The sequence below is a fragment of the Prionailurus viverrinus genome, chromosome B4 (assembly GCF_022837055.1).
Source record: "Prionailurus viverrinus isolate Anna chromosome B4, UM_Priviv_1.0, whole genome shotgun sequence".
In the NCBI taxonomy this organism is placed as follows: Eukaryota; Metazoa; Chordata; class Mammalia; order Carnivora; family Felidae; genus Prionailurus; species Prionailurus viverrinus.
Window position 1 is genome coordinate 9,064,978 of NC_062567.1, and position 22,842 is coordinate 9,087,819.

Below are 22,842 nucleotides of genomic sequence, written 5' to 3' on the forward strand. Positions count from 1 at the left end.
TGTATAGCTTCTTTTTTTATTCTTTTTTTAATGTTTGTTTATTTTTGAGAGATAGAGCACAAATGGCGGAGGGGCAGAGAGAGATGGAGGGAGACATAGGATCCAAAGCAGGCTCCAGGCTCCGAGCTGTTTGTTAGCACAGAGCCCGACGCGGGGCCTGAACCCACAAACAGAGAGATCATGACCTGAGCCAAAGTCGGCCGCCCAATTGACTGAGCCATCCAAGCGCCCCAATTTTTAATTCGTTATAGGAAGGGGAACTAACATTAAATACCTGCTATGTGCCACGTCCTGGTTTAGGCTCTTCTCAGTGTATTATCTCATATCTAACCCAATTCCCTTAATGTTAGAGAACAGACCTAATTATCACAAGGTTAGTAACCTGCTCAGGACACACATTCATTTGTTCATCAGATATTTGCCGAGCAGCTGCTATGGGTCAGGAGCTTCGCATGGCCCTGGGGCTAGAGAAGTGAACGAGAGACACAGTCCCCTCGTGGAACTAAAATTCTAGAAAGGATAACCAGTAACAGTCAAGTGAACAAGAAATGAATGCAGCCTTAGGGCACGTGAGGCATGCTGCACAGGAAACGAGAGTGGACAAGACAGAGTCACTGAAACGGTTCTGCCCCGAGTTAAGGCGATTGCAGATGGGGAACCCCAAGCTCATGGAGATGTGGAGGAGGCCACATGAAGAACACAGGGGGGGACTGGAGTGTGGATGGTGTCCCAGGCACTGCTGGATAGGACGCAATCAGGGCTGCTTTTGCCCAGCACCAGAATGGAGGCGTCTCAAGAAGGCAGGAACTCAAAGAAAAGGTGTGACAGGGGGCTATAAATTTGGGAGTCACCGCGGAGAGATAGGATTTAAGGCCATGGCAATGACGAGATGCCCCAGAGGGAGTTCACACACAGAGGGTAGAGCCCAGGAACAAGACCTGAGGACGGCAGCCATCAGAGGTCAACGGGAGGAGTACCTGCTGAGGAGCAGCGACCTGCAAACAGGAAGCAGGAGAAGCAGGAGAGAGAAGCGTCACAGAAGCCCAGCTAGTGCATGACCGGCCCAATGTTCAGATCTGAGGTCTGCATCCACTGCCCTTGCTCAGCTCACCACATTCTCCTGGTTCATCTGGAGGGCGGAGTGTTACATCCATATCATGTGCTGTCAGCCAAGCTGGCATATGTTAGCTCAGCTGATCCTTGTGGTTTTAGAAGGCGAGTGAGGCAGGTGTTACTGTTTTACAAATGAGGACACAGGTGCCCAAAGTGAGATAACTATTGAGTGGGGGAGCCGGGATCTAGCCAAGCATCTTTCCTGTTGAGTTCACATCTCAAAGAGGACTTTTTAAAGCTTATTTATTTATTTATTTTGAGACAGAACACACACACACATGCATGGGGGAGGGGCACAGAGAGAGGGAGTGAGAATCCCAAGCAGGCTCCACGCTGTCAGTGCGGAGCCTAATGCGTAGGTCAAACTCACCAACCATGAGATCATGACCTGAGCCCAAATCAAGAGTCAGATGCTTAAATGACTGAGCCACCCAGGTGCCCATACTGATCAATTCCAATAAGAAAGCCACTGCTCCATATATATAAGCTAGAAGGTAAAAAACAAAACAAAACAAAAAACAAAACAACAAAAAAACCAAACACACGATTTCTCCCTGAAGAAGTTTACAGACTCACAAGAAAAAAAAAGACCAAAATCAAGGCAAAACCCCATCAATACAAGGTTATAAGTGCAGTAACCCAAGCCACCTCAGATGGGGCACCTGACCCAACCCGAAAAATGGAGAAAAGGTTTCAGCTGAGCTGAACCTTGAAGAAAAAAAAGATAGGAGCCAAGATGACCCTGGAGAGGCAGGCAGGGTTGTGTCTCCAAGAGCTCAATAAACTGGAAAGGGGCATGGACTGAATCATCCAGGAGGCCATCAATGGCATTTCTGCAGGAGAGCCGGTGTGGTCAGAACTGAGTTTAGCAGCTGGCTACAGAATGGCTTGAGTGGGGAGAAGCTTGAAGAGAGAGGGGCTGAGAAGTACCAAGGGGGTTGGGGCCATTGTCAACTGGAGCTGGCTTGTACCATCTTGCAAAAGCCAGTGAGGTTTTTAGGAGTTTGGGGGACAGACTATTAAACCTTGGGTGGCTTGAAATCAGCCGTGGTGAAAGTACTGATGCAACAGACACCATCAAATGCTACAAATCAAGGCTTCCCCCCCAGAGCTGTTTGTTAATTACTTTCCAGCCCACTACTGATGGAAGCAGAGACGCGAGTACATTCCAGAAAAGCTCAAGAAGTTGTTGTTTTTAAAGGGTCAGGTCTTGATGACTAACTCAATGTAGGGGGAAGAGTCAGAGGTACTGCTAAATTTCTAACTCCTAAAACTGGGTGAATGTCCGTGACATGAGTCGAGATGGAGAACCGAGAGGAAAGACCGGCTTGGCCAAGATGATGAACTCAGGGGTCGAATGTGTTGATTTTTAGATGTTTAAAGGGTTGCAGCCAGCAACTGGTTACGGAGGATCTGAAGACCAGAGGACAGCAAGAGCGGGACCAGGACAGGGAGACTTTCCAGGGCGAGGGAGGAGAGAGCTGAGCACTAAGCATCAAGGCATGCTGAGGAGGAGCATTGGAAACACGAACTTCAGCTGTGAGGGAGGCCAGAAGGAGCACTCAGGGCAGCAGGAAAAGGACACAGAAGCCAAGTACATGATCACAGGTGTCCATTGCGGCAGAGGAATCAACAAAATAACACAGAGGGAAGTCTCTACAAGCCATGCATCCCATGGCACCATCTTTTTAAAATTTTTATGTTTTATTTATTTTAATGTTTTTTAATGTGTTATTTCTGAGAGAGACAGCACGAGCAGGGGAGGGGCAGGGAGAGAGAGGGACAGAGGATCTAAGTGCGCTCTTTGCTGACAGCAGCGAGCTCAGTGTGGGGCTTGAACTCATGAACCGTGAGATCACGACCTGAGCCGAAGTTGGACGCTCAGCTGACTGAGCCACCCAGGTTCCCCCCACCGTTGCACCATCTTGAGGTACAAAAAGTAGCATTTCTATAATATTCAAGCCACAGTGACAGGATAGTCCCAGTCCTCCAAATGCCAGCAGACCATTCTGACATTCTTAGGGTTCCTACCTCATGTAGAGTCTAAGAACCCCACACACGGCTATACCAATGAAGATATGGATCCCAATAAGACTCATTTAACAGAGAAGGGGCAGAAGGGGTGGCCGGTCCCCCAACGTGTCTCTGCTAACAGCCACCAGTTCTCTGCCAGAAGTACTTGCAATCAAGGATTTCTGAGGCTGCGGCCAACAATGTGAGATATGGGGGGTAGAGTTGCCTCCATCTATCCCCAAGGTTACTACATGCTAACGTAGGCCATAGCTCCAAGGTGCTGCTCTGTGTACACACACACACACACACACACACACACACACACACAAACACACACACACCACAGCCATCTCCCCTATGATTCTGGTGTGCCTGGGACAGAAGCAATGACAGCATCAATTACCTGCTGGGTGTGGAAAGCCCCTCCCCTCCCGTCAGGTACCCCAAGGTACCAGCTGGCCTTGGTCTAGTTCTGCCTATCTCATTAGTCATGCTAATCTATTTCAAGGGGACACAGTTTCCCTATTTCAGGTGTTTCCTCTAGGAAGGGAGCCAGGAAGGTACTTACTGAGGTCACCCTCCTGGATCTTTCTGTCCATTCATTTACTTCAACCCAGGTGCAGTGGAGTGACTCATCTGAGTGATAAATTTGGGAAGAATCAATCACACATATTTATTTCTTCCCTTCTCTTTCTCCTCTTCAGAGGGAGTTGCTTGTCCGCAAGAGCATGGGCTCTGCTTTGCTCCTCCAGGGCCCCAGGGGTGTGGTAGCCAGGGCTGCCCCAGTGGACGTGTCCATAAAAACTTAGCAAGTCAAGTTTCCCAGTAGATGAGCCACACCCTGCAGCCAAGCCTTCATCAGTCATAAAGGAAAATGTTAATTTTCCACGTGCCCTTCTCTCTTGCCTGATTTCTCAATTTGTTCAGAAGCCAGGCAGGGAGGAAGATCTTAGACACAGCTGACAGGGTCTCAGTCAAAAGCATTCAGAAGGGGCAGCTGGGAGGCTCAGTCAGTTAAGCGTCTGACTTTGGCTGTCATGATCTCATGGTTTGTGAGTTTGAGCCTCACATCAGGCTCTGTGCTGTCAGAGCAGAACCTGCTTCAGATCCTCTGTCCCCCCCTCTCTTCCCCTCCCCCACTCATTCTCTCTCTCTCTCTCTCTCTCTCTCTCAAAAATAAATAAACATTTTTAAAAAGTATTCAGGATGGGGCGCCTGGGTGGTGCAGTCGGTTAAGCGTCCAACTTCAGCCAGGTCACGATCTCACGGTCCGTGAGTTTGAGCCCCGCGTCAGGCTCTGGGCTGATGGCTCAGAGCCTGGAGCCTGTTTCCGATTCTGTGTCTCCCTCTCTCTCTGACCCTCCCCCGTTCATGCTCTGTCTCTCTCTGTCCCAAAAATAAATAAACGTTGAAAAAAAAATGTTTTTAAGTATTCAGGAAATACTGAATCTGTGTGAATAATGCATGTCAGCATGTTCTATTTTCTGAGCCCCCTCAAAGACCCTGGGTGCCTGGGTGCCTCAATCAGTTGAGCAACCAACTCTTGATTTCAGCCCAGGTCCTGATCCCAGGATCAAGGGATCAAGCCCTGCATTGGGCTCTGTGCTGAGCCTGAAGCCTTCTTAAAATTCTCTCTCTCTCCCTCTGCCCCCTCTCCCCCACTTGAGTGCTCTCTCTCTGTCTCTCTCTAAAATAGAGACAGAGAGAGAGAGAGAGAGAGAGAGAGAGAGAGAGAAGTCTCTAGTGTCAGTATCAGTTCTTCCTGAAATTGTTCTGGCAACCTTCAGCTATGGGTCAAGGTGTGGGGTCTACCTCAAGCCAGGGCCCCCCGACCCTTGCCCAAGGAAAAATTAATAAGTAAGCATGTTAGTGCACACTCTGCCCAGAAATGCTGTCGCTCAGGAACTAAAAGGGGGAACTCCTGTGGCTCTTCCCAGAAGAAAGAAGGTCTGCTGCAAGATCGCTGGGGTGTCCCCAAGCCAGAAATAGCAAGGGCTAACATTTTGAAATGTCAGCTTCTGCTAAAAACAATCATCCTACAGCCTGTTACACATCCATTGAATTTAGCGATAGGAGGTCCTCAGTGATCTTGGACAGAGCAAAAGGGTTCTCACCCAGAAACATTTAGGAAATACTGAACTCCATGTGAATAATGCGCATCAGCAAGGTAAAGGCCACGGATAGAATAGTGTCCTAAATTTTGCTTAACAGAGACTTTGTAACCCATAATCTCTCCTTCGAGGCCAAAAACCTATGAAAATCCCAAAAAACATTGGAAATTCAGGGAGTCCGATATCATGTAAGACATCAGGGTACAGGAAATTAATTAGAAAAGGTGGTTGATGGTTGTAAAGAGAAAAGCAGAACTAAGAGAGGCCTTGCTTACTTAGTGATGGAGTTATTTTTAGAATGGTAGGGACTGCCTTATGTTTCTAAGCCAAGGGAGGAAGGCCCAAGAAAGGAAAAGATGGCCAATAGGATAAACAGAACAATCTTAGTCCCTCAAAGTGTTTATAATCAGGCAGCTTTTACTTGGTAAATCCATCCTATATCAATGACCAATGAAAGGAAGCCCCAAACTTATAAGGTGTAAATGCAAAATACATGGGTAATCATTCTTTCCAGATATTTCCAAAGATGGCATAATGATTTCAAGCCAGTCTTATCTATATTTAAATGTGAGGCAGTTGTTCTTTTTTTTTTAAGTTTATTTATTTATTTTGAGAGAGAGACAGAGACAGTGAGCAGGGGAAAGGCAGAGAGAGAGGGAGAGAGAGAATCCCCAGCAGGCTCTGTGCTGTCAGTGTGGAGCTCAATGTGGGGCTCGATCCCAGAAACTGTGAGATCATGATCTGAGCTGAAACCAAGAATCAGAGGCCTAACCATCTGAGCTACCCAGGCACCCCAGGGCAGTTGTTGTTAATATTTGGGGAGTTACGGATAAAACTCTAATTCCCTACAAAGGCACCTACAAGGGTATCAGGGGTTTCACCTCTAATTTCCAGGTTTGTCCCCAGAGCTATGGTCCAGAAGTCAGGAAGTTGAAGGTCCCACCCAGAGGTCAGCAAAATGCAGAAAAGGACTGTCAGTGGTCACAGATGTCCACAACCTGGCAACTGAGAGCCATCAGAGGAATATGAAAGGGGCTGCAAATCCATGTGTTGAAGCCCACACACTGTGTGGCCACAATTCTCCCAGTCTGGCACAGATGTACCTTCGAAGCCCTGTCCTAAGCCTAATGGCAAGAGAGTCTCAGAAATAGAGTTCCCAGGGGCACCTGGGTGGCTCAGTCAGTCAAGAATCTGACTCTTGAGGGGTCAAGATGGCAGAACAGCATGGAAGGTTTTTTTTTTTTTTGCATCTCTTGTCCCTGAAATGCAGCCAGATCAACACATAACCATCTTGCACACCTAGAAAATTGATTTGAGGATTAACACAACAATCTGCACAACCTGAACCACAGACCTCGGCAGGTACACAGCGCAGAGAGGTGAACTGGAGGAGAGAGAAGCTGTGGAAGGCAGGGAGCTGTTTTTGCTTGTGGAGAGAGGACAGAGATGGCAGGGGCGGGGGGGGTGGTTTGGAGAGTATGGGAAAAGCACCCCCCCAAAATCAGCTGGAGAGAAAGTGGAAAAGTGGAAACAGCCACAGGGACTGAACAAGAAAAGGGAGAAAGGAGAAAGGAGAGGATTTAAATTCCATTAAGACTCTATAAACAGGGGGAGCGCAGAGTCTGAAACTCCACAGCTCAATACCTGGCGGTGCTCTGGTGGGAAGGGAAAATCCCCAGGAACAGAGTGAAGTCCGGGCAGTCCTTGGGCCACCCAGGGAGAGGTGGTTCCCCTGCTGGGAGGACATTTGGTAGAGGCTGTGCGGCCACCCCACAAGCAAAGGTCCCAGTGGACCCTGGAGAACAACCACATTCGCTGGTGCTGGAACAAGGACATTAAGGGGGAAGCCTGGTACCAGATGTGTGTTGTAATTTTCCATAAACTCTGAAACTCTGCTGCTACACAACCACGTGAACCTTTTCTGGGGCAGACTGGCACCCAGCCACAGTCTCTGGGCATTGGCAGCAGCACGGTCTCCCAAATGTTCCTGGGGGTGGGTGGGCACCCAGCCATTGCTGAGTGACACCCTCCCCAAGATGGTCTGAGCAGGTCAAAGCCACAGTCCCTCAGAAGTGAGGGGTCAGGAAACACAGCCACATCTGAGATAAAACTCAGGAGTGAGGTGCTGCCTGGCAGCCTGATGGCATGGTCATGGACAGTGTAGAAGCAAGGAGTAGATGGAAGCCAGAGACAAAGGAGGGGTGCTCGACTGCCAGTCAGGGAGAGCACAGAGTTCTGATACTAGAGACTGGGTAGCTGGGTAACACCATTTTCACCCCTCTCACGCATACACGCCTGTAAGCGCTACAGCAATCCATCCCAGTAAGCTGAGCAGCACCATCTAGTGGAAAACGGAGCCGTTACACTAAACCCTGACCAACTGGGCCAACAGCACTCTTGACAAACACAAGTCTCTCCACTTGCTTAGTTTACAGACTATAAAGTGCTTCACAGTTTGACTTCTAGGGGAAACAGATTTAATTTCAATCATGTCTCATTCTGTTTGCTTGTCCTTTTATTCAATTTTTTTCTCTTTCTTTTCTTATTCTTGAATACAGAAAGAAAAAAAATTTATTTTATTTTCCATTTTTATTAAAAAGATTTTTCCTTAATTTTTTCTACTATATTTTACACTTTTTTGTAAATTTTTAAAATTCTATTTTACTTTCGTCATTTCATTTTATTCTATTTTATTGTATTCATTTTTCAAATTTTCAAACATTTCTTTTTTTCCTTCTTTTTTTTCTTCTTTCCCTTTTTTCTCTAATCTATCAAGCTTCTTTCAACAACCAGATCAAAACACACCTAGGATCTAGCATCCTTTATTTGATTTCTTTGTGTTGTTTTTAATTTTTATTTTTTTTTTACTTTATTAATTCCTTTTCTTCCTTCAAAATGCTAAAATGAGAAATTTACCCCAAAAGAAAGAACAGGAAGAAATGACAGCCAGGGACTTAATCAACACAGATACAAGCAAGATGTCTGAACTAGAGTTTAGTATCACAATAATAACAATACTAGCTGGGGTTGAAAACAGATTAGAATCCCTTTCTAGGAAGATAAAGGAAGTAAAAGGTAGTCAGGATGAAATAAAAAAAAATGCTATAACTGAGCTACAATCTTGAATGTATGCCACGGTGGCAAGGATGGATGGGGCAGAGCAAAGAATAAGCGACATAAAGGACAAACTTATGGAGAATAATGAAGCAGAAAAAAAAGAGGGAGACTAAGGCAAAAGAGCACGATTTAAGAATTAGAGAAATCAGTGACTCATTAAAAAGGAACAACATCAGAATCAAAGGGGTCCCAGAAGATGAAGAGAGTGAAAACGGCATAGAAGGGTTATGTGAGCAAATCATAGTAGAAAACTTTCCTAACCTGGGGAAAGACACAGACATCAAAATCCAGGAAGCACACAGGACTCCCATTAGATTCAACAAAAACTGACCATCAACAAGGCATGTCATAGTCAAATTCACAAAATACTCAGGCAAGGAAAGAATCGTGAAAGCAGCAAGGGGAAAAAAGTCCTTAACCTACAAGGGAAGACAGATCACATTCGCAGCAGACCTATCCACAGAAACTTGATAGGCCAGAAAGGAGTGACAGGATATATTCAGTGTGCTGAATTGGAAAAATATGCAGCCAAGAATTCTTTATCCAGCAAGGCTGTCATTCAAAATAGAAGGAGAGATTCAAAGTTTCCCAGACAAACAAAAATTAAAGGAGTTTGTGACCACTAAACCAGCCCTGCAAGAAATTTTAAGGGGGACTCTCTGAGGGGAGAAAAGACAAAAAAAAAACAAAAACAAAAACAAAAAGACCAAAAGCAACAAAAAGACTAGAAAGGACCAGAGAACACTGCCAGAAACTCTGACTCTACAGGCAACATAATGGCAATAAATTTGTATCTTTCAGTACTCACTCTAAACGTCAATGGTCTAAATGCTCCAATCAAAAGACATAGGGTAACAGAATGGATAAGAAAACAAGATCTATCTATATGCTGTTTACAAGAGACCCATTTTAGACCTAAAGACACCTTCAGATTGAAAATAAGGGGATGGAGAACCATCTATCATGCTAATGGTCACCAAAAGAAAGCCTTAGTAGCCATACTTATATCAGACAATCTAAATTTTAAAATAAAGACTGTAACAAGAGATGAAGAAGGGCATTATATCATAATTAAGCGGTCTATCCACCAAGAAGACCTAACAACTGTAAACATTTATGTGCCAAATGTGGAAGCACCCAAACATATAAATTAATTATCACAAACATAAAGAAACTCATTGATAATGATACCATAACAATAGGGGACATCAACACCTCACTTACAACAATGGACTGATCATCTAAACAGAAAATCAACAAGGAAACTATGGCTTTGAATGACACACTGGACCGGATGGACTTAACATACATATTCACAACATTTTATCCTAAAGCAACAGAATACACATTCTTCTCAAGTGCACATGGAACATTCTCCAGACTAGATCACATACTGGGACACAAATCAGCCCTCAACAAGTAAATAAAGATCGAGATCATACTGTGCATATTTTCAGACCACAACACTATGAAATTTGAAATCAACTACAAGAAAAAACTTGGAAAGATAACAAATACTTGGAGACTAAAGAATGAATGAATTTCTAACCAAGAAATTAAATAGGAAATTAAAAAGTACATGGAAGCCAATGAAAATGATAACACCACAACCCAAAACCTCTGGCACACAGCAAAGGCGGTCATAAGAGGGAAGTATATAGCAATCCAGGCCTTCCTATAGAAGGAAGAAAGGTCTCAGATACACAACCTAACCTTATACCTCAAAGAGCTGGAAAAAGAACAACAAATAAAACCCAAAACTAGCAGAAGACAGGAAATAATACAGATCAGAGCAGAAATCAATGCTATCGAAACCGAAAAACAGTAGAACAGATCAATGAAACCAGGAGCTGGTTCTTTGAAAGAATTACCAAAATTGATAAACCCCTAGTGAGTTTGACCAAAAGGAAAAAGGAAAGGACCCAAATAAATAGAATCAAGCATGAAGGAGGAGAGATCACAACCAACACTACAGAAATACAAACAATAATAAGAGAATATTATGAGCAATTATACACCAATAAAATGGGAAATCTGGAAGAAATGGACAAATTCCTAGAAACATATAAACTACCAAAACTCAAACAGAAAGAAATAGAAAATTTGAACAGTCCCATTACCAGTAAAGAAATCCAAAATATAGAAATGGAAGGAAAACTTCCAAACTGTATGAAGCCAGGATTAACTTGATTCTAAAACCAGACAAAGACCCCACTAAAAAGGAGAACTATAGACCAATTTCCCTAAATGAACATGGATGCAAAATTCTCAGTAAGTTACTAACCAACCAGATCTAACAATACATTAAAAGAATTATTCACCATGACCAAGTGGAATTATACCTGGGATGCAGGGCTGATTCAATATCTGCAGAACAATCAGTGTGATTCCTCACATGAATGAAACAAAGGAAAAGAACCACATGATCCTCTCAATAGATGCAGAGAAAGCATTTAACAAAATACAGCAACTTTCTTGGTAAAAACCCTCAAGAAAGTAGGGATAGAAGGACCATACCTCAAGATCATAAAAGCTGTATATGAAAGGCCCACTGCTTATACATCCACAATGGGGAAAAACAGAGCTTTCCCCCAAAGGTCAGGAACACAACAGGGATGTCCACTCTCACCACTGTTATTCAACATAGTACTGGAAGTCTTAGCCTTGGAAGTCAGACAACACAAAGGAATAAAAGGCATCCAAATCGGCCAGGAGGAAGTCAAACTTTCATTCTTCGCAGATGACATGATACTCAATATGGAAAACTCAAAAGACTCCACCAAAAAAAAACTGTTAAAAACTGATCCATGAATTCAGCAAAGTTGCAGGATATAAAATCAATGCACACAAATCGTTTGCATTCCTATACACCAATAATGAAGCAACAGAAAGAGGAATCAAGGAATCGATCCCATTTACAATTGCACCCAAAACCATAAAATACCTAGGAATAAACATAACCAAAGAGGTGAAAAATCTATACACTGAAAACTATACAAAGCTGTGAAAGAAAATGAAGAAGACACAAAAAAATATTCCATGCTCCTGGATTGGAAGAACAAACATTGTTAAAATGTCGATACTACCCAAAGCAATCTACATAGTCAATGCAATACCTAGTGAAATAATGCCAGCATTCTTCAGAGATAGAACAAAAAATCCTAAAATTTGTATGGAACCAGAGAAGACCCGGAATAGCCAAAGCAATCTTGAAAAAGAAAACCAAAACTGGAGGCATCACACTCCCAGACATCAAGACGTATTACAAAGCTGTAATCATCAAGATAGTATGGTACTGGCACAAGAACAGACACTCAGATCAATGGAACAGAATAGAGAACCCAGAAATGGACCCATAAATGTATGCCCAACTCATCTTGGACAAAGCAGGAAAGAACATCCAATGGAATAAAGACAGTCTCTTCAGCAAGCGGTGCTGGGAAAACTGGACGGCAACATGCAGAAAAATGAACCTGGGCCACTTTCTTACACCATACACAAAAATAAACTCAAAATGGATGAAAGACCTAATGTAAGACAGGAAGTCATCAAAATCCTAGAGAAGAAAGCAGGCAAAAACCTCTTTGACCTCGGCCACAGCAACTTCTTACTCAACACATCTCCAGTGGCAAGGGAAACAAAAGCAAAAATAAACTATTGGGACCTCATCAAAATAAAAAGCTTCTGCACATCAAAGGAAACAATCCACAAAACTAAAAGGCAACCGATGGGATGGGAGGAGATATTTGCAAATGATGTATCAGATAAAGGGTTACTATCCAAAATCTATAAAGAACTTCTCAAACTCAACACCCAAAAAACAAATAATCCAGTGAAGAAATGGGCAAAAGACATGAATAGACACTTCTCCAAAGAAGACATCCAGATGGCCAACAGACACATGAAAAAATGCTCTACATCACTCATCATCTAGGAAATACAAATCAAAACCACAATGAGATACCACCTCACACCCGCCAAAATGGCTCACATTAACAACTCAGGCAACAACAGATGTTGGCGAGGATGCGGAGAAAGAGGATCTCTTTTGCACTGCTGGTGGGAATGCGAACTGGTGTAACCACTCTGGAAAAGAGTATGGAGGTTCCTCAAAAAAATGAAAAATAGAACTACCCTATGCCCCAGCAATTGCACTAATAGGTATTTATCCAAGGAATGCAGGGATGCTGTTTTGAAGGGACACATGCACCTCAATGTTTATAGCAGCACGATCAACAATAGCCAAAGTATGGAAAGAGCCCAAATGTCCACTGACAGATGAATGGATAAAGAAGATGTAGTGTATATATACAATTGAGTATTACCCAACAATCAAAAAGAATGAAATCTTGCCATTTGCAACTACATGGATGGAACCAGAGGGTATTATGCTAAGCGAAATTAGTCAGTCAGAGAAAGACAAATATAATATGACTTCACTCATATGCGGACTTTAAGATACAAAACAGATGAGCATAAGAGGAAGGAAACAAAAATAATATAAAAATAAGGAGGGGAACAAAATGTAAAAGAGTCTTCAAGAACAAACAAAGGGGTGCTGTAGGGGTTGTGGGAGGGAGGATAGTCTAAATGTAAGGGTCATTAAGGAATCTACCCCTGAAACCATTGTTGCACCATATGCTAACTAACTTAGATGTAAATTAAACAATAAATAAATTAAAAAAAAAAAAAAGAATCTGACTCTTGGTTTCAGCTCAGGCCATGATCTTACAGTTCATGGGATCAAGCCCCACATCAGACTCTGTGCTGTCAGCACAGAGCCTGCTTGGGATTCTCTCTCTCCCTCTCTCTCTGCCCCTCCCCTGCTCATACGCTCTCTCTCTCAAAATAAAGAAACTTCAAAAAAAGAAATAGAGTTCCCAGACTTCTAGCCTCTCTGGTATAGGGGAGAAGGCAATTGGGATATGCTGTCCCTGTCCCTTCTCTGTGCTCAGCCCTGCATTTCCCCCCATGAGGAATCAACAACAGGGCAGTCAGTGACAAGACCAGATGGCAGATGGGGCGGGTGAGAGAAAAGCACAGAAGGGTTGTGTGTGATGAGAGGGGGGACAGGAAGTCTGAATGGGAAGGGGCTTACCTCCTTAGATGGCCATGTTGGAGCAAGTATGGTCTGGCACCAGTGGAGAAGAGGAGCAGGGAGCCAGTCACATAGCAGAGCACCCGTGGCTACACCCCCTTGTGGGCTCTGTAGGAGCTGGAACATATAGGTGGAAGCAGAAGGTCAGATTTATGTTCTTCCAGACTTTCTGGGTGTGCTCGCACTAAGACAAGGTCTGTTCTGCTTCCTGTCTTTGGTGATAGTATCATAGGCTGAGGAGCTACCTAAAATGATCAAATTCAGGACTCCACGGATCAATGCAGTGCCTTTGTATAAATTAGAAAAAGGAGGGGCGCCTGGATGGCTACATGGGTTAAGCATCTGACTCTTGTTTTCGGCTCAGGTCATGACCTTGTGGTTCCTGAGATCAAGCCCCCATCGGGGTCTGTGCTGACAGCGTGGAGCCTGCTTGGGAGTGTCTCTCTCCCTTTCTCTCTGCCTCACCCCTGCTCTCTCTCTCTCTCTCTCTCTCTCTCTCCCTCTCTCTCAAAATAAATAAATAAATGTTAGTGGGGGAGGGGCAGAGAGAGAGTGAAACAGAATCCGAAGCAGGCTCCAGGCTCTGAGCTGTCAGCACAGAGCCCGATGTGGGGCCCAAACCCATGAACCATGAGATCATGACCTGAGATGGACGCTTAACCGACTGAGCCACCCAGGGGCCCCAACAAACAATCATTTTTAAAAAATAGAAAAAGGAATTGATTCCCTGAGGAGATGCAGCCACACACCAAGGTGGGTGGCTTGGTGAGGACAGTGCTGGGTGCCTGCAGCCTGCATTCGTCCCTGTGGCCAAACACCCCGGTGCCACGAGTAGCCTGCACAACTGCGCACGGCAGCCTCACCCACAGCCTGGCAAGACTAAACTGCAGTGAATTTATATATTCAGAAAGGTTGGGCAGTCTTAATCATGATTTAGTCATTTTCACTGGCTTTTTTAACACTGGTTCTTAATTATCATAAAAAGATTCAACAGTTTAGAAACAGCGTTGAGAAGGGATAGAAAGGATTTGCATGCCGTTCCAAAGATAGAAGGATTCCAATTCCGCGGTGGAGATATCAATCTTGGAATAAACGAAGGGGAAATATGAAATGAGCAAGCCAGTGTTTACAAACACAAGAGAGGAACATGATAAGATGACATCCTCTGAAATGCAGCGGAAGCAAGCCATCTCAACTGTAATTAGCACGAGCCACTAAGTAGGATGAATCGCATTGAGAAATGAGTTCTTGATCTTGAAAGGTAAAATGAGCACCAAGGATGGAAACCAAGCTGCAGATCTCCCAGAGATGACACTCGAGAAATAACCAAAGCCACCAAGTGAATAAAAAGAGACACGTTGTCTCTCATCTACCTGCGCTTGTCTCCAAAAAATTAGGCAAAGGAAGCCAATGAGGCATCAAGCAGCATCAAGGAGACAGGAATGGGAAGGAAGAAAGCATTTCTTTATTAACTAAGCATTGAGATACGTGTAGAATTAGGTTTAGAACAAATGCTCTCTCCAAATTCTCCAGGGTCTGATTAAGGTCCAAGAAATACATAGCTGACCATATAAACTGTATCATGCAGCTTACATATAATGGCCAAATCTGTAGAGAGTCATTGTTACATAATGAGTTTATGATTTGGCTTTTATTTTGATGTTTAATCAAATAAAGAACACATCCCAACAGTTGAGTATTATTGCTTTATTCTTTTGAAGTCAATGGGAATAGATTGGCTAACGTCTCCAAATTTCAAACTTACTTCTCGGCTCCCAATCTTGGGATGGTTCTGCGGCTTTGGACACTAATCTCTCTCCTGAGGTTCATTTTCCCAAATGTTCACTCCCTGAACCACAGGAACTTCACACACCTACCTATAGGTACTTGACTCACCTGCCCCACACATTTTTCAAATTCCTCAGACAGGACTAACCATCTTCCCACCAATGCTGCCCATCTGTGTTTCCCATCTCAGCTAATGATTCCACCATCTATCCAATCACCCAGGGCAGAGATCCCATTATTATTATTATTTATTTCAAGAGAGAGAGAGAGAGTGGGGAAGGGGCAGAGAAAGAGAGAGAATCCCAAGTAGGCTGTGCCACCAGTGGAGAGCCCAACATGGGGCTCGATCTCACAAACTGTGAGATCATGACCTGAGATGAAACCAAGAGTTGGACGCTTAACTGACTGAGCCACCCAGGTGCCCCCCACCCAAGGCAGAAATTCTTTATTGTTCTAACTACTCTCTTCTTCTTACCACAGTCATATCTCACCATCCTGAAATTCTGTCCACTTCACGTATAAAAGCTCCCAAGTGTGTCCCCCATTTTATGAGTCACATATATGACTTTTTTGTAGCTGAGATCGAGGTCCCCTATGTGTCCAATTTCAGGCTTACTGGGAAGGGCCCAACCTTAAAAAAAGTCCTCCCTGCCAGTGGATCCCTGAAATTCCTCTAATAGACAAAATTTTTATTACCATGTTAGAAATGATCTTAAATGCAAAAGGCTCTGTAAAGGTCACAACCGACACTGAAAGCACACCAAGGAGTCACTGCTGTCACACAGCCTTCCAGTGGGAAAGGCTGGTGGCACAGACAGTGAGGGTGGGACAAACAAGGTATGCTTCAGAATCAACTGAAATATACTTTTGCACTGAAGGTGAATAAAAAAATTCATGAAGACGTGAGCCAAGGTAGACAGGAAATCGTTTTCTAAAAAGACTCACACAGACTCCTTCCCTTTTTTCTATGATAAACAGAAAGAAGCAGTTCTCCAGAATTTCAGTAAGATCCAGTGAATGGAAAGCTCTAAATTTATGTGAGATCTATGAAATCACTGCAAATCACTGGAAATAATGCCTCAGCACTTCCAAGTTCACAAATAGACCTTCCTATTAGAGTTTTTGCAGTCAGCTTTCAAAACTGGCCACCAATGCCATAATAGTCCATGAATATCCAATTGTCTCTGCAAGAAGTATATTTTGGCTGGGACTTTTTCCCATCTTCCTGGGGTCAGGTCATATTAACTTGGTGAGAACTGCTTTACGTGAATTGCTTTATGTGACTTCCACAGTGGAATGACTCCCTGTGTAATCAAAGTCATTTCCCGCCCCCTGAGTTTCCAATGGAACCGGTAAGAGGAATGAATGAGGTCAGAAATATCAATGGAGTAACTGGTGGTGAAATTTAAAGCTCTGTTAGGTGGAGAATTGACCCATGGATCTTAGGAAAGAAAGAACTGGGCTCCTGGCATCCAGCTGTGAAGACCTGAGGAGACCAACCTCAGAGAAAGCTGATTTACTGCTCAGCAGGACATTGTATCTATAAACTTAGTAACTGTCTACTGGCCTATGACAAGGGGATCAGGACCTCCAGCCACAAAACCAGAAAAGGGTTAATGTAGTCTGGTGAGGGCAATGCTGAGGTTTTGTGGGTACAAAAGGTCATGGGCAATCCAGCTAAGGTTTTGTAACCAGGTTTATCATTATCTATTTGAAAGCCATGCATGAATGTACTTTCTCATGAAAACAGGGGACTTGTGACTTTTCCAATTGCAAAATCATTTATGATCACTTAACTAGCCAGGCATTAAACCAGCCTCTACAGAAATAAGACAGCTAATTTATGTGTCAACTTTACTGGGCCATGGGGTACCCAGATATTTGGAAAAACACTATGTTGGGTATCTCCATAAGGGAATTTGGGGATGAGTTTATTTGAATTGATAAGACAGAATAAAACAGATTGCCCTCCTTAGTGTGGGTGGGTCTCATCCAGTCAGTTGAAGGCCTGAATAGAACTGAAGACTGACCTTCACCCGAATAAGAAGGAATTCTTCCTTCTTGACTGCCTTGAGCTGAGACATGACTTGACTTCCTTCTTGACTGCCTTGAGCCTGCCTTCAGGCTCAAACTGAAACAACAACTTCATGGATCTCAAGCCTGCCAGCTTTTGGACTGGAACTACACCATCAACTCTCCTGGATCTCAGCTTGCCAACTGCAGATCTAGAAACTTATCAGGCTCTATAAATGCATGAGCCAATTTTCCTTATAATGAATATATTATTACATCTATAATTCACATTACAGAATCAAAATAAAATTGTATAAACACATACACACATATATCCAATTGGTTGTTTCTCTAGAGAACTGTGATTAACATAAGAAAGTAGTCTATCAAAAAATTAAAAATAGAACTACCCTACAACCCAGCATTTGCACTACGAGGTATTTATCCAAGGGATACAGGTGTGCTGTTTCAAAGGGGCACATGTACCCCCATGTTTATAGCAGCACTATCAACAATAGCCAAAGTATGGAAAGAGCCCAAATGTCCATCGATGGATGAATGGATAAAGGAGATGTGGTATATACATACAATGGAGTATTACTCGGCAATCAAAAACAATGAAATCTTGCCATTTGCAACTACATGGATGGAACTGGAGGGTATTATGCTAAGTGAAATTAGTCAATCAGAGAAAGACAAATATCTTATGACTTCAATCATACGAGGAACTTAAGATACAAAACAGATGAACATAAGGGGAGGGAAGCAAAAATAATATAAAAATAGGGAGGAGGATAATACATAAGAGACTCTTAAATATGGAGAACAGTTACTGGAGGGGTTGTGGGAGGGGAGATGGGCTAAATGGGTAAGGGGCATTAGGGAATCTACCCCTGAAATCATTGTTGCACTATATGCTAACTAACTTGGATGTAAATTTAAAAAATAAATTTTAAATAAATAAATAGATAAGTAAATAGAAAGAAGTCTAAACTGAAATTAAGTTGCTTTGGCATCTACTAAGCTAGAATGCCAAATATAATGAACCAGAAAGAATGCCACATTTCAGTGGAAGGAAGAAGCTAAGAGATCACCTGTCCCGGCCTCTCTACCTCACTTCATGTGTTCTCAGGTCAGGCCTAGGTAGCCTGTTGCTTAGGGTTGTGTCCCCTTCTCCACCATGCACATCTGAGAAGTGAGAAATTTCATTTTGGAAAACAAAAAGTGAGAAGGAAAAAAGACAAAATCATATGGGCTTCATCAGAAGCAAGAAACTACTAGAAAATGAGACCCCTGGGGCACCTGGGTGGCTTGGTCGGTTAAGCGTCCGACTTCGGCTCAGGTCATGATCTCACGGTCCGTGAGTTCAAGCCCCGCGTCGGGCTCTGTGCTGACAGCTCAGAGCCTGGAGCCTGTTTCAGATTCTGTGTCTCCCTCTCTCTCTGCTCCTCCCCTGTTCATGCTCTGTCTCTCTGTCTCAAAAATAAATAAACATTAAAAAAAAAATTAAAAAAAAAAAAAAAAGAAAATGAGACCTCCCCCGCCCAGGCCATTTCTCCCTCCTTCACACACACAACTAAGACAATGGCAATGCTCTTCAGACCCTGACAAAGAGCTGTGGTGTCTTATTGTTCCCAAATCACTGGCTCAAATAAGTACTTTAATAGAAAATTTTATTCTGGGAATTCTTAACAGTTCTAAAGCAAAACATGAAATAAGAACTTAATGTTTAATCTGTGCTCTTAATGTTTAATCTTGATAGAAACGGTGACAGGGTCTAAGATGGCTTCTGTGTAGACATAACGGATTGGAACAGGAAGTAATTAATAAGTAGTAGTGTTACTATGGTATTCTTATTAAATACTCACAGAGGGCCGATGAGCACCTAAAACATAAACAATGACTCCTTCCCAAAGTCTGCAGTTTCAAGATTTAGAGACATGGGACAAAGGAGAGGAATTAAAAACAGACCACACACGCTGCGCTCTGGCTTTTCCTAAAGCAAAGTCATGGCTCCTGGCACGCGGGGTACTTGGCTCACAACCCGGTGGCAGGTTAGACTCTGATTCCAGAGCCTCATTCTGATGGAAGCCTTGACTACCCACCTCACTCCCACCGGCAGGTGCTGCAATGGCAGATATCTGTAAGAGGAAATACATGCCCTTTGCCTGAGCCCCTGTCTGCAATGCTTTGGGGTGTTTCTAGGCCTTAAATTGCTGGGTCACGTGGTCATGCTGTTGAACTTCACTGAGGAAGCCATCCCCGGAATATTTGGAGCCAATAGTGAGCCGAATCTAACTGGAGTTTAAACAAAGCCCAGATCCGGCTCAGCTACAGAGTAGTTGACTGCCACGGTCACTACACCGCAGGCCCAACAGAGGAAGGGGTGTAACCCTTTTATCAGACATCATGCTTATTTATTTCAGGCTCCAGTGTGCTTTCTGGTGTTGCTTTGCAGCCCTACTGAGGTATAATTTACACGCTATAAAATTCACCCATTGTAAGTTCAGTGATTTTAATTATGCTGGGTGCCTGGGTGGCTCAGTCGGTTAAGCGTCCGACTTCAGCTCAGGCATGATCTCACACAGTTTGTGGGTTCGAGCCCTACGTAGGGCTCTGTGCTGACAGCTCAGAGCCTGGAGCCTGCTTCGGATTCTGTGTCTCCCTCTGACCCTCTCCTGCTTGTGCTCTGTTTTTCTCTGTCTCGCAAAAATAAATAAACGTTAAAAAATTATTAAAAAATGATCTCAATTATGCCAATAGAGTGTGTGATAATCGTTACAATCCAGTTTTAGAATATTTTCATCACCCCCCCAAATCCCTTTGAACTCACTGGCAGTCAAAGCCATTCCCAACCCCAGGCAACCACAGGCCCGCTTTCTGCATTCTGGACGTTTCATATAGATGGAATCATAGTACAGGCAGATCTATAGTATAGTTGGGGGTTTTTTTTCTTAGATTTTTCTTTTTTGTTAAGCTGCAACATCCATGGTTTAGCACAAAAACATTTCATCAAGTGAACAATAATAAACTGAAAATTAAAGAAATAAACACTCAAAATACTTTCCACTGGAAACACATTATGATGGTAGAGGGTTTTGTTTACTATCTTACTGCAATTTTCTTACATGTTACTAGCCCACCTACCCTATGTTTCCCATAAGCACGCAGATGTGAATGGAAGTTTTTATGATGAAATAAATGAAAAGTTTGTTTACTGCAGAGAATCATTTCACAAGGCAGCCAAACTGGGTTCAGAGAACAAAATTATTCAAGAAATTCTTAACTTTAGAATCAGTGAAGCTGTTTCTCTGTGACACCGCCAGCCTCCAAGAGAAACTGACAAATGCTTTTCCTTTCGTCACCTTAAAGCAGAATAACTTCTCCGTATTCGGGATGTTCAATCACAGTATCATCAACAGGCAAAGGGTCTGAGCCTTGAGCCTGATGCCCCTGAGGCCACCAACCTCTACACTTCTTCCGCTTTGGGGGAGTCACACTTTGGTCCAACTGCTGTGAAAGCCTCCCACCTGATAAAGAAAATTTCAACTCTTCATGCTGTGGGCTCTGCTCCTGGGCTCTCAGAGAAGTTGTATTTTTTTTGTTGTTGTTAATTTATTTATATTCAAGTTAGTTAACATATAGTGTAATAATGGTTTCAGGAGTAGAATTCAGTGATTCCTCACTTGCATATAACCCCATGCTTATCCCGACAAGTGCCCTCCTTAATGCCCATCACCCATTTAGCCCATCCCCCACCCACCTCCCCTCCAGCAGCCCTCAGTTTGTTCTCTGTAGTTAAGAGTCTCTTATGGTTTGCCTTCCTGTTTTTAACTCTCACCAAAGTGAGAATGATTTAACCAAACTTCAAAACAGGGGCACTATTTCTGCTGCGATCACACACTATGCGTCTGCTTCATTAGTAAATAACCTAAAAGAAACATTCTAGAGATAAGAATAAGAACCCCCCTGAGTTCCCATGCCTCTGATGCCCACAACCTTGTACATACTAAAACATAAGATAAAGTTTGTAATTTTCTGAAATGTCTTAGGTCATGGTGAATTGTAACCCTTGATGTAAACAACATATATAACTCTGCATCAAACATTCTCATTCTTTCTCCAGAGCACTCTCCTCTTTGTGAGGACTATTTATCCAGAGCAGCTGTCCTCACTTGCGCTCACATAAAACTCTTTTCCTTTTTTTTTTTTTTTAATTTTTTTTCAACGTTTTTTATTTATTTTTGGGACAGAGAGAGACAGAGCATGAATGGGGGAGGGGCAGAGAGAGAGGGAGACACAGAATCGGAAACAGGCTCCAGGCTCCGAGCCATCAGCCCAGAGCCTGACGAGGGGCTCGAACTCACGGACCGCGAGATCGTGACCTGGCTGAAGTTGGACACTTAACCGACTGCGCCACCCAGGCGCCCCTCTTTTCCTTTTTTTAAAAAACTATTTTTTATGTATTTTTGAGGGGGGAGAGAGAGACTCCCAAGCAGGCTCCGCACTGTCAGTACAGAGCCCAATGTGGGACTCGATCTCACAACTGTGAGATCATGAGCTGGCTCAGTCAGATGCTTAACCAACTGAGCCACCCAGGCACCCCTCTTCTTCTTCTTCTTCCCCTTCTTCTTCTTCTTCTTCTTCTCCTCCTTCTTCTTCGAAACTAAGTTTTGTTCATTTTGCTTTAACACACACCACCTGGCCTCTCTCCCCTCCCCTCCAGGACACCTGGGGTAGATCATGTATTTACTGACATTGGGCTTTCTCAAAAGACAAGAAGAAAGGCTGTTTATCCAAGAATCCTGCAAATGTCCTCGAGGTAGGAACCAGGAACCACAAAGGGATGAGCTGCCTTCTACAAACAGAGTGGGGGCGGGGGTGGGGGGGGTGGAGGGAACACAGAAAGCATGAAACAAATGAATATCTCACTAAATATCCTGCCCCAGTGCTTTGCGCTCACCTACCACAAGACCACATCAGTGAACAGCTAAAAGCGTGTCATAATTTTAGTTTTCTTATCTACACTTAGATTCTATCTACTCAAGGAAGGGTGAGAGGAAGGAAGCACCACCCTGGACTCGGGCTCAGAAACAGAGAGGGCTCTAACACCAGCAACACCAGCAACATAACAGCAGCTGGCATTGTGCACCAGGGTTAGTTTCACACCTTTTAGCCTTTAATCCTCACAACGGCCTTAGGCAGTCGTCGCTGTAGATCTAAAGTCCTTACGCAAAGCCTCTGGAGCAAGCCCCGGTTTCAGAATTCAGAGATTTTTGGATTTCAGAAAGATGATACAGTAATGTATTACAAAGGGTGTAATTTCTGCAACATAACTCCCCAAGAAGGTCTGAAGCAGGGCGCCTGAGTGGCTCAGTCGGTTAAGTGTACAACTCTTGATTTCAACTCAGGTGATGACCTCACAGTTTGTGAGTTCTAGCCCAGCATCTGGCTCTGCACTGGCAGCGTGGAGCTTGCTTGGGATTTTCCCTCTTCCTCTCTCTGCCCCTCCTCCCCTTGTGTTCTCTCTCTCTCTCTCTCTCTCTCTCTCTCTCAAAATTAAATAAACATGAAGAAGGAGAAGGAGGA